General features: G+C 31.6%; 1 pseudogene; it reads right to left on the bottom strand.

The window, feature by feature from the left end:
* Positions 1-7,639: 7,639 nt before the first annotated feature.
* On the bottom strand, positions 7,640-8,715 carry LOC125856977 (uncharacterized; annotated as a pseudogene).
* Positions 8,716-14,175: the final 5,460 nt, after the last annotated feature.

Genomic DNA, 14,175 nt, shown 5'->3' with positions numbered 1-14,175 from the left:
AGCTCTCAACATGTACTCTAAGGTCTGAATGGTACGCTCTGCCTGACCATCCATCTGTGGATGAAATGTTGTGCTAAGGTTAACCTGAGTACCAAGACCCTTTTGAAATGACTTCGAGAAATGAGAGGTAAACTGAGGACCTCTATCTGAAATGATAGACAAAGGAACCCCATGTAACCTCACAATCTCATTAATGTAAAGCTTGGCGTAATCCTCCGCCGAATCTGTAGTCTTGGCCGCCAGAAAGCTATAAGACTTAGTAACCCTATCAACAATCACCCAAATGGAGTCATGTTGTCTGCGAGTACGAGGTAAACCTGTGACGAAGTCCATGTTGATCACTTCCCACTTCCAAGTAGGAATGTCAATCTCTTGAGTAATACCTCCTGGTTTCTGATGTTCTACCTTGACTTGCTGGCAATTGGGGCACTTAGACACAAATATGCTATATCTCTTTTCATACTATTCCACCAATAGACTTCCCGAAGATTGCGGAACATCTTAGTGGCACCTGGATGAATAGAATATCTTGAATTGTGGGCTTCTACGAGAATATGTTGTCTCAATTCACCCACATCAGGATCACACAATCTACCATGATAGCGAAGTACACCATCTCCCCCTTGGGAGAAAACCTCCATTCTCTGATTGTGGACTGCACCCTTAAGCTCAAGCAAGATTGGATCACTATCTTGCTTTTCCTTAACCTCTACTACCAAAGAAGATTCTGCCTCATTTTGAACCGTTACACCGCCATCTAATATGCTCATAAGATGAACTCCTAGGCGAGCAAGTCTGTGAACATCCTTTGCTAGTTGTCTTCTTTCTTCCTCAACATGTGCTACACTATCCATGGATAATCTTCTAAGAGCATCTGCTACTACATTCGCCTTACCCGGATGGTAATGCACGCTCATATCATAATCTTTGAGGAACTCGAGCCACCTTCTCTGGCGAAGATTCAACTCTTTCTGGGTGAATACATACTGGAGGCTTTTATGGTCTGTGAACACATCTACATGAACACCATACAAGTAGTGCCTCCAAATCTTGAGTGCAAACACCACTGCTGCAAGCTCGAGGTCATGAGTCGGATAATTCTTCTCATGTACCTTAAGCTGTCTAGAATCATAAGCTATAACCTTACCTCGATGCATCAACACACAACCTAGGCCGACCCTGTATGCATCACAATAGATCACATAACCATATGAATCCTCTAGTAGAGTCAAGACAGGAGATGTAGTAAACCTAGTTTTCAATTTTGTGAAGCTTTTCTCAAAATCATCTGACCATTGGAACTTAACATTTTTCTGAGTCAACCTAGTCAATGGTGAGGCTATTGATGAAAATCTTTCCACGAACCGTCTGTAATAGCCTGCTAGACCTAAGAAACTTATGATATCTATAACAGAGGTAGGTCTGGGCCATTGTTTCATTGCTTCTATCTTCTGGGAATCTACTCGAATTCCTTCACTAGACACAATATGCCCAAGGAAAGCAACTGATTGTAATCAAAACTCGCACTTGTTAAATTTTGCAAATAACTGGCGATCTTTGAGAGTTTGCAGAACAACTCTCAAATGACTCGCATGTTCTTCCTCATTCCTAGAGTAAATGAGGATATCATCAATAAAGATGATAACGAACAAGTCTAAGTACTGCTTGAACACTTTGTTCGTCAAATCCATGAAAGCTGCAGAAGCATTGGTTAGTCCAAATGACATAACTACAAATTCGTAATGACCATACCAAGTTCTGAAGGCTGTCTTCGGAATGTCACTATCTCTGACTCTAAGCTGATGATAACCTGATCTAAGGTCTATCTTTGAGACTAGCACCCTAATGTTGGTCGAACAAGTCATCAATCCTGGGGATGGGATACATATTCTTGATTGTGACTTTGTTCAACTGCCTATAGTAAATGAACATTCTGAGAGAACCATCTTTCTTCTTCACGAACAACACTAGTGCACCCCAAGGTGAAATACTAGGTCTGATGAAGCCCTTGTCTAGAAGGTCTTTTAGCTGCTCTTTCAATTCCTTAAGCTCAGCTGGAGCCATTCTGTAAGGAGGAATAGAGATAGGCTGGGTATCTGGAAGGAGATCAATTCCAAAGTCGATTTCCCTATCGGGAGGGACTCCGAGAAGATCTTCTGAAAACTTATTAACCACAGGAACTGACTCAAGAGTTGAGGTTTCGGAGCTAGAATCCTTAACCTGAATTAGATGATAGAGATAACCCTTAGAGATCATCTTTCTAGCCTTAAGGTAAGAAATGAATTGACCCATAGGCGCTAAGCTACTACCCTTCCATTCTAGGATTGGTTCATCTGAAAACTGAAAACGAACAATCCTAGTTCTACAATCAACTGAGGCATAACAAGAATGTAACCAATCCATGCCTAGAATGATATTGAAGTCTACCATTTCTAACTCTACAAGATCTGTTGAGGTGACTTTCTTAGAGACTGTGACAGGGCAATTTATGTATACCCGTCTAGCTATAACTGGGTCACCGATTGGAGTAGAGACTGAGAAGGGTTCTGAAAGAGTTTCTGGGCTAACACTGAATTGGACTGTTATGTAAGGTGTTACAAAAGACAAAGTAGCCCCTGGATCTAACAATGCATAAACATCAAGATCAAAGACTCGTAACGTACCAGTGACTACATCAGGAGAATCTTCCTGATCTTGACGAGCCTGAAGAGCATAGAGCCTGTTTTGGCGCTGTCCGCCCCTTGTACCAGATGAGTTACCCTGCTAAGTCGGGAGACCTGCTGGTGCTGCTGAAGTTGTAGACTGAGCTCTACCATTATTTCCTCCTTGACCCTGTTTAGAAGGACATTCCTTCAATCTATGACCAGACTGACCACACCCAAAGCATCCTTCCTTACCTGCAAGGCACTCACCCAGATGGTTCTTACTACATTTCGGGTAAGTTGGGTAGGTTTTGGTGCCTGAAACACTACATTGAGACTTAGAGCCTGACGCCTTACCTTTCTAATCATTACAGAACCTAGGGGATGGAACACTAGCTGATGAAGGTACTGGAGTCGAAGACTTCTGCTGAAACTGCGAGCGATTTCCACCACCCAATTTCTGTTGGGAATACTCGTAGTTACCTATTCTTTCTTTCTTAGTCTCCTTAGCATGTTCCCTAAGCTTATCACCCTCAACTTGCTGAGTATGAGTCATGAGCCTAGAGATGTTCATGTCTCCCAACAACATAGCATTCCTGCACTCGGTTTTCACTAAGTCTGACACTCAATATAAAAACTTATGCATCTGAGCCGTAGAATCAGCAACCATGTGAGGAGCATACCTGGAGAGTTGGTTAAACTTGGGCCCATACTCTTGGACAGTCATGTTACCCTGCCTCAAGTTCATAAATTCCTAGGCCCTTGGTTCTATCAACTCTATGGGGACAAACCTGTCCAAAAAGGTTTCGCTGAAACAATCCCAAGTAATAGGAGCGGCATCTGTACCCCTGTTCTCCTTCCACTGAGTATACTAGATATAAGCCATATCCTTAAGTTAGTAAGATGCTAACTCAACCTGATCATTCCCAGTGACCTCCATCACCTCAAAGATATTCTTGATCTCATCCAAGAAATTCTGGGTATTTTCACCAGTCTGCGATCCTAATAATTCAGACAGATTCTTCCTAACAAAGTCACGGATCCTTGTTGCTGCTGATCCACCATTTGCATTCACAGGAGCTTAAACCCGCTAATTGTTCTAGTTAGCGACACTCTAAGCCAACATCTGAATGACATTCCTGAATTCAACATTTGAGACTTCCTGATCTGGAACTGGAGGAGTTGCGTTTGCATTCCTGGCATAAGCTCTACGAGGAGGCATGATCACTGAAACGTAGAACGTCGAGTTAGAATGGAATTTAGATCATACCTTACGCACGATAAGAGTAACAAGAAAATGAAGATTTCCAAAAACACTTTGTAGCCTACCCCTCATTGGATGTGGTGCGCACTACACATCCATGAAAATGATTCTACCTAGTGCGGCTTTTCAGACATCCTAGGACACTTAAACCTAATGCTCTAATACCAACCTTGTCACGCCCCGAACTACCCCCGAGACGCGGACATGGGACATAGGACCACAAGTGATCCCAAGCTAACCCTATTGGCATGATCATGAGCTTACTAAAGATAATAAACTGACACGGAAGCTAAATCATAAATAAAAATGAAAATATGGGGAATACCCATATATTATAACTAAGATAAATGAAAATTGATAAGGTTAATACAAAGAAGACATTAACTCAATACTAAGCTAAATCTAACTGTCTAAAATAAGCCTTTAAACTGACTAGAAGTGCTGGGACATGCCATAGCTAAGTCTAGAAAATCTGAAACTAAAGACTAAAAGCAATAAAGATAAACTTGTCACTAGTTCTCGAAGAATGAGGACTCACCACTGATGTTGCTGATCTGAAGATCGGGAACCGACCTAAGCGTGATCTGGAAGCTGAGAACCTGAACCTACATCATGAGAAGATGTAGCCAACGTATGCGTCAGTACTTGAAAGGTACTGCGCATGCAGGATAGAATAAAGCTGAAATACCATATAACTGGACAAAGCAATAAAGCAATGAAATAATATGAACATGATATAGATGCTGAATATTGAGTTAACTGAATGCAATGACCAAATTTATAACATGTTGAAACTAAGTACTGACTGTACTGTAAATGAGGTCAATACAATAGAATCTGAGTGAACTGTGGGAGCTACTAATGACCGACAATAAAACTACATGAGCTAAATGTGGAGTCTGATGTATATGCCTCATCGAGAGGACCCAATATACCCTGCCAGAAGTATAGAGGCATGCTAGCGTGATCACTGAAATGATGTCCACAGAGGGGACTTACAACCTATGTGGCTCGTAGTTCTGGGACTATATGGGTATGCTGAACCCTAGTCCAACTCGGTATTATGTTACTCCCAATGAATTAAGTGGTTAACTGGTTATGATTGAATTTATGTAAATACTGGATAGCTCAAAATTGAACATGCAAACTGAGAATGCAACAATTAATCTGATAATGATGCATTAATAACTGAGGCATGTATAACTGAATAACTGAGATATCTGACCTAGCATTTGTAATTCAAGTACTAAAGAAATACATAGCTAGGATTCTGACATTCATGCAATAAACTGAGTAATAACGTGATAATCTGATTTGGAACATTTAAATAACTAATTCATGATGATTTGTTGAAATTCTAGAAACCCTAGGTTTGTTCATAATCATGGAATCAACAATCAGACTGAATTCTAGGGACCTAATGGGCGAAAGGAACCCACTAGTGAAATCCCGAGCTATGGATAATAAGAAACATAGTAAGAAACATGCTAGTAGAAGATTAAGAAAAATAAGAAGAAAATTAAACAAATTGTATCCGGAATATAAACAACTTAATATTACAAAAACCAATAACGACAAATTAAATCAATTAATAGATAATATATCTAAAATAAAATATAAATATATTCAATATTTAAAGATACAATGACTAGCGATAATAATGAATATAAAGAAAAACTTACTGAAATAATTATAGCAAAAAGGCAAGAATTAGAACATAGGCAAAATAGACTTAATAATAACATATTCGCAGGAATTTGTAAAAAATCTATAATAGCACAGAGAAAAACTATTTTTTATCTAGAAATACAAATAGAAAGTTTAGAATATAAACTTCAACACAATCTATAAATGAATAAGGAAGAATACGCAACAGATGAAAAAACATATGAAAATTATGACAAATTAAAAATAAAGATAATATTTTCCAATCTAGGAAGAAGATATAAGAAAATAGGTGACAATCTAAGTTTAATGTTAGAAAAAGAAACGGTAAAACTAGAAGATAGTTTAACTGCTATGATAAGAATAACAAAAGAAAATGAAGAAATAGATAGAAAAACGGAAATTGAAAAAAAAAAACAACAAGCAAAAAAAGAAATTACAACAATTAGAAGAAGTAAAAAAATACTAAAATAATAGAGCTAGAAAAAGAGCTAGCAATATTAAAAGAAATGTATGAAATTAAACAAAAAGAAAAAGAACAAAAAACAAAATTAGCAAATGAGATAATTAAATTTAAAGAAAAATTACAATTAGAAGATGAATTAGAAGAAAAAGAAGAAAATAACCAAAGATAATCTACCCGAAATAAGAACCATTTTTCGGTGCGGAATTGGTAGTTGAAGAATTCATGGAAGTGGTAGTGTGGTAGGTGAGTAATCTATTTTAAAGATTTTATTATAATATTCTTTTGCTAAGTGTCTTAATCTTGATATTTCTTTAATATTAGGTGCAAAATTCATGGTGAAATATAATAATATTTATTGTAATATTCTTCCGATAGTTGTTTTAATCTGAATATTTCATTAATATTATTTATGATATATTATAGATATAACATATCTTGGGTTCTTTGGTACATATATAAATTTTCCTCCATTAATTGTTTTAATAGTTTTATATCTTCCATAGATTCTATTCGATATTGTAAATATTCGTAGTTCATTTTAATCTGAATTTATTTCTAAATCATACCATTCTATTCTTTCGAGGTCTAAATCATGTAGGTCTATTTCATACCATTCTTGGTTCAATATATCTTCTGATTCGTTATCTTCAAATATTTTTTCCCATATTATTCTTCTTAATTCAATAATTTCTATATTTTTAAGTATATATAGGATTAAAGTTTCGTAGTTTTTTATCATTTCATCATGCATGTATGTGGTCATGTTCGTTGTTATGCAGATTTTTTATTTTCAATTATTCCTTTCTATCATATTCATAATTGATTAAATTCATATTAGATTATTATGAACTAGATTATCTGTTTATCATGTTCTCCTGTCATTATTAGTATCGTACTTTAGCGGATACTTCCTTCTTATCAGCGCCTCAACTTTGTTTACTCCCCTAAACGGCTTTCCTCGCCTACCGGTTTCAACATTAGGATGACATAGTATAGAAGTTTTCTCCCTGTTTCCAGTGTGCTAATAAACTAGAAATCATGATTCAAATAATTCTAATACATAATAACTAACATAAATTTATTCAATCATATATATGATATTCAGGAATATATGAAATTAGTTCCGCATATATTTTTTAACAATATACCTTTGCTTCTTGCTTATTCATGCTATCTAAAATATCTGATTGGATTTCAGATTGTTGCTCCATTTATCTAAATACTAACTTTTGTAGAGAGTTTTTTGAAAAGAGTATTTTATATATTAGGCTTTGCCTGCCTTTTATGTTACATATGCGTTCCTTTATATAGAAAGGAAAATCTGCACAATACTACACGTACTCTTCCTAATACATTACACACCATATAACTTTTTACACCTACTTTATGACACACTATACTATACACTTTATGACACACCATAACACTCCACACCTACTTTACACTTGTCCTACTATTTTACCTTATCCTTACACACCTATACACCTATTATTTTACATTGTCACGTTACTATACACAATTAGTCAAAAAACTTATCTTATCTTTTTTATCTTGTCCATATCTTATCTTGTCTTGTCTGCATCTTATCTTGATCGTCTTTTCTCACTCTAAATTGACATCTGGAATTATGTTATCTTCACCGTTACATTTTGAACATATGTGGTCAGGATATTTGTGACCAATTAGCTTGCAATATCTGGTTAATAACTCTGCCGAAATAAATCCTACTTTTAGTGCTCGTGCTGTAGGTCGTTCTTTTGGCTTAAGTAACGATAAAATCCATCTCTGGACTTCATCCATATCTGATTTCCTTAGCTCCCTTGAATTGGAATAAATCATTAACTGATCTCTTGCATAGTAGCTCCATATAGCGTTTTCGTTTAAATAATTATTTGCTAACTCTTGTATAATGGTTGATATACCAATTATTCTCTTATTGGCATAAAAACTAGGTATCTCGTTTTTTGTATATCTGGTTGTTGTTCGTTATCTTCCGGTATTATCATATCTTTTGTTAGTCCTATCTTTACCACTTGTATCGGAGGTTTGATTTCCTCGTATAATATCTCTGTTGTTGCCGTATATAAGTTTACATAGAATAAATTTCCCTTAGTAGCTCTCTTATATGTAATAAATGCTTTATGTAGTTCCGGTATTCCACTTAGTTCCTCTCCGTCATATGTATATACTGTATTTAATAGTCCATAGTTGTAACATGTCCTTACTAAGTTGGTGTTAGTTTTCAGTTGTGCAATCAGTTTATTATAACCTTGTAATTTTTGGGTTAAATAATCCTGGTTGGGTTCTTGGGTTGTAGTAGATGTAGGTTTAAAGTTTAAAAATGTTTGGATTTTGTATATATTTTCTATATAGGTTCGCGTAATATGGTTATATGTTCTTTTGTCATTGTGTAGCCTATCCGCATATGTAGAAGTTTGTGGTTCTATAGTTAATGTGTTTTTTGGTGTTAGCCTCAGGGTAAATGGCTTTTCGAATAACTGGTTTAAGTTTGAATTCTTATGTTTTTCACTAACTCATTGGCTTGTACCTGTAGCTGTATTTAAACAAATGTTATGGGTTTTTAGGTGTTTCCCGAAGTCACCTTTTAGCTCTGGATGTTTTCTGTCTTCCGATCAACATGGTTCTGTATTTTTATAGTCATGCTGCTGACTTATACTAGCTTTAGACTTCAAATTATCTTCATTAGTCTTTAGCTTTTGTATCTCGTTGTCCATACTATCCACTTTTGTACAAAGTGTAGTAATGGCTTTGAGTATCTTTTCAATTGTATCTTCTTCCTCAGTCTCAGTCTGAGTAGCTTTGTCGTGATAGGTAATCTGCAATAACATTTTTATCAGTTTTTATTACTTCAATTGTAAATGTAAAATTTAATATATTTAATACCAATCTCCTTATTTATTTTGTTGTTAACAAATCTTGTATTTTTCTTGTTAAACACTATTTTACTTGTGTATTATCTATTCTAATAATAAATTCGTTATATACAATATATGGTTCAAATGATAATAACATTTATATACCGAATATAATTCTTTCCTATTTATTTCCCATCTTATTTCTGAATTAGTAAATGTTCCTGAATAATATCTACAATGATGTTCTATTTTTTTTTCTCCATACCTGTATTTTAATACTCCTCCATAACATTTTCACTGGCATCTGATTCTACTATATAAGTAAATTTTTTATTTTCATCCGAAAAATATAGTTTAGGTAGGTTCTTACATAATAATTTTACTTTTTGTATTTGTTTTTGGTCCTTTTTATCAAACTGGTATTCTATCTCTTTCTTTAATTTTTGTTGTAAGCTAATTTTGGTATGTATTCTCTTACTTGATTTACTAATCCTAAGAATGATTGTATTTTCTTTTTTGTGTCTAGTTGTTCATTTGAGTTAATTATTTTTTGTACTATATGTGTTTGCATTTTTATTCCATTTTTATTTATCTGTATTCCTAGGAATTCTATTTGGCTTTTTATTATGTTTGCTTTCTTTTTACTTAAGCTTATGCCCGAATATTCTATGATATGTATGAATTTTTCTAATAATCTATGTGTTCATCTTGGGTTTTGGAATATACTAATATATCATCAATATATACTACACAATTTTCTAGTTGTTTAAAATATTTATCCATAAAGTGTTGATATCTACCTGGTGCATTTTTATATCCAAATGGTAATACATTCCATTCATAAAATCCTTGTGGTACTGTAAATGCCGTAAGTTTTTTAGATTGTTCTTCTAATTTTAAGTGGTAAAATCCTGATTTGCAGTCAAATTTACTAAAATCATTATATCCTTGTATTTGTCTTATTTTTAATATCTTATTTGGTATCGGGTAATTATATGTTTTAGTTTTTGCATTTAAATTTCTATAATCAATAACCATTCTACTTTTTCCTCTTTTTTGTTCACTATGTTTATTTACTATAAATGCTGGGCTTGTATGCTTGCTATTGCTTTCTTGTATTTACCCTTTTTCTAGTAATTCACTTATATGTATCTTAAATTAAGTTAAATCATTAAAATTATATTTTAATGGTTTTTGGGTTATTATACTATTATTATCAATTAGCTCAATTTTTATTTTTGTTTTATGTTTTTCCCATCCTTGTAAAGGATCTTCACTATATAATAATTCTAACTTATCTTGGATTATTTTTACTTTATTTATAGAGAGTATAATTAATTCTATCTTGGGGTCTTCTTCTTTTATATTTTCTAATTTTTGTGTAATTTTTTCACTTCCTTTTATCCATTCTGTTGTTTTTCATTTTTTTGTTATTTACTCTTTTTGCTCCTATTTTTTGTTTACACGGTGTTGTGAACCACCAGTGTGTTTTTGTTATTATATGTGGGTATAATTTTTCTAAAAATGGCATTCTTAATAGCATATCTATTGTAGTCAATTCAAAGTTATATATTTCTTCTATAGTTAATATCTTATCCTATATTTGTATTTTTATATTTTTTGCCTTATATGTGATCATGCTTCCTTCATTATTAAATCCTGTTACTACTATCGGTGTTTTTAGTTTTTCCCACTTATCTTCTGGTAAACAATTATATTTACATATATTAGCTTCTGCTCCCGTATCTATCATTGGTGTATAATATCTGTTGTAATATTGTTCTATTATTATCTTTGCAAGTATATATATTTTTATATTTTTATCATACTAAAGTCCTTTTTATTATTACTCTTTTATTTTCATAATTTATTATTAACTGTTTCTCTTCTAGATTATATGGTTTTACTTGTTCTAGCCATTTTATTCCTAAAGTGATATTTTCATATCTTTGATATATTTTAAATTTTATTACTATTGGTATGCCTCCAATGATTATTTCCTTTTCTGTAGTTTCCTCTGTATACATTAATGCTTTTGGTAGTTCGAGGCATAATTGTTCAGTAGTTATTATTTCATCTTCCGTCACTAATTCTCTTGTAATACAGTCTTCTTCTAATCATGTATTTATTAATATTAAATATTTTCGTTGTTCCATTATTCCCGTTATGTAGTAATGATGTGGTTTTATTTCTTCTTCCATTGATTTTTGTGGGGTTTTATCTATTCTTCTTAAGGTACTCATTTTTTATTATATTTGGGGTATTTCATTGTTTATTCTTTTTGATGTACCTAGTCTTTCTTTTACTATTTCTAAATCTTCTTCTATATCAATTTCATTATAATTATAATCATTATTATCTATGACTATAACTATCCTTTCAAAAGGATTTTCTATTTTTATTTTATTTATTTTATTTTTTGCTGTTATTTTATGTTTTGTTGTTAAAACATATAAGTTTTTACATCTAGCTGTAAATATTTTACTTCCTGGGGCTAGTTCTATCCTTGTCATTTTCCAATATAATACTAGCGATTTATCTATGTTTTTGTCATTTATTGCTACTGAGTAGTTAGCACTTATTATAAATTTAAATTTTTGTAATATGAGGTTACCTTTTACTGCACTTATTATACATTTTTCTATGGGTTGTACAATTCTGTCATCCGCTAAGTATATTTCTATGGGAGTATCTATTCCTTCTCTAAAACATGCTTTTATTAGTATTTCTGTTCCTCCTAAAAGTACATATTTAATTGGATTTTTAGCTTTAATATCTTGTATTTCTTTATTTATTATTCGTTTGTTTATTATTGGTATTTTAGCCTTTCCTTTGGTGTATTTGCAATCTACGATATGTTCTCTTTGACTTACTACATAATATTCTTCTTTTTGTCGTTTAAACCAATTTCTTATTGTTGGTATTTTGAATATTTTTTCTATGATTAGGTCTAATTCTTTTCCTTTTATTTGTTCAAATATATTATTATCAAATATTATTTTTTGTTCTGCCGATTATTCATTTTGATATTTTTCTTTAGTTATTATTTGTATATCTGTTTCAGTCATTGATATCGTATTCATTATCTGATTCTATTACTGGATTATTTTCTTCGTTTTCTGATAATTCATATATACTATCTTCACTTTCTAATTCATAATCTACGTACTCTATTTGCGTATATTTTTCATCGTCTATTATTATTTTTTATATTTGTTTTTTCTTTGGAGTTTTAGGTAATTTACAATCTCTAGCTATATGTCCTAATTTTCCACAATTATAATAAGGACATTCCGTTAGTTTTCTTTTTGGTATATATGGTCTTTTGGTTTTGTAATTTTTTACATAGTATATTCTTCTTGGTTTTTTATATTTATATTTTGATCTATATTTTTTGTTATATCTCTTTTTATAGTATTTATCAGTACAACTAAATTGGGGTGTCGTTTTATTTTGACAACATGCTAAGTTTTTTACTAGTATTTTTTTCATTTTTATTTCTTCTTTATGTTTTTCACATAGTTCTATAAACCATCATTGTAAGAATTTTATTCTAGCTCCTAAGGTGTCTGTTAATTCTGCTTCATTCCAACTTTTTATTATTTTTGAATTAAAAGGATCTGATAATTTTGTAAAATATAATTTTCTTATTTCTTTACTTTCTTCTGTGCTATATGTTCCTTTATAGTAGTATTCTCTAAATGCACATGTATATTCATCTGTGTAGCACATATTACATATTGCTAATTTTGTCATTAGATTCTGATTTATGATTTTTTCTTTATTTTGTTCTTCTACCTCTTTTGTCATACTACTAAATTCATTTCTTATAGCTACTTCATATTTATATAATATTTCCATAGTTATAGTAGATAATTCGCCATTAAATTTTTTATTACTTCTTAGAATTTTTAAACTTTCATCTGATAAATTTTGTAGCCATAATTTTACTGTTCTTATAAGCGTTCTTTCTATATATCCTAGTGTCTCTGTTATTACTATTTTGTTATCTATTAATTGTTTTGATATATATCTTATCCATAATTGGATTGTTTTATTTATATCTGCTACACAATCTAAATCTAAAAAATCATGTCGTTCAGTTATTGGTTTAGGTGTCCATTTTTTATTTAATCTTTTATCCCATATAGTTTTTTCTCTATCATATTGTCCATGGTTTGTATCATAATATTTTAGATTTTTTGGGTTTTTTATTCCTGATGTACTAGGTTTTTCATCCATGTCTATGTCTCCTGTATTTATTTCTAAATTCTTTTTATTATCTATGTTTGCTAAAAGTTTCATATATGTTTCGCTTGTTTCCGAATGTTGTTCTAGATCATCGTCGTTTATTTCATCAATTCTTATTTTGGGTAGATTATCTTGGCTATTTTCTTCTTTTTCTTCTAATTCATCTTCTAATTGCAATTTTTCTTTAAATTTAATTATCTCATTTGCTAATTTTATTTTTTGTTCTTTTTCGTTTTGTTTAATTTCATACATTTCTTTTAATATTGCTAGCTCTTTTTCTAGCTCTATTATTTTAGTACTTTTTACTTCTTCTAATTGTTGTACTTCCTTTTTTGCTTGTTGTTTTATTTTTTCAATCTCCGTTTTTCTATCTATTTCTTCATTTTCTTTTGTTAATCTTATCATAGCAGTTAAACTATCTTCTAGTTTTACCGTTTCTTTTTCTAACATTAAACTTAGATTGTCACCTATTTTCTTATATCTTCTTCCTAGATTGGAAAATATTATCTTTATTTTTGATCCGTCATAATTTTCATATGTTTTTTCATCTATTGCGTATTCTTCCTTATTCATTTATAGATTGTGTTGAAGTTTATATTCTAAACTTTCTATTTGTATTTCTAGATAAAAAATTGTTTTCCTCTATGCTATTATAGATTTTTTACAAATTCCTGCGAATATGTTATTATTAAGTCTATTTTGCCTATGTTCTAATTCTTGTCTTTTCGCTATAATTATTTCAGTAAATTTTTCTTTATATTCATTATTCTCTCTATTCATTGTATCTTTAAATATTGAATATATTTATATTCTATTTTAGATATATTATCTATTAATTGATTTAATTTGTCATTACCGATTTTTGTAATATTAAGTTGTTTATATTCCAGATACAATTTGTTTAATTTTCTTCTTATTTTTCTTAATTTTCTACTAGTATGTTTCTTACGTTGTTTCTTATTATCCATAGCTCTGATACCTGGTGACGAATTCCACGGAGAAATCTTTTGA

Source organism: Solanum stenotomum, chromosome 2, assembly GCF_019186545.1.
Source record: "Solanum stenotomum isolate F172 chromosome 2, ASM1918654v1, whole genome shotgun sequence".
Lineage (NCBI taxonomy): Eukaryota > Viridiplantae > Streptophyta > Magnoliopsida > Solanales > Solanaceae > Solanum > Solanum stenotomum.
Note: the sequence above shows the minus strand (reverse complement) of the source record. Positions and strands in the feature narration are given on the sequence as shown.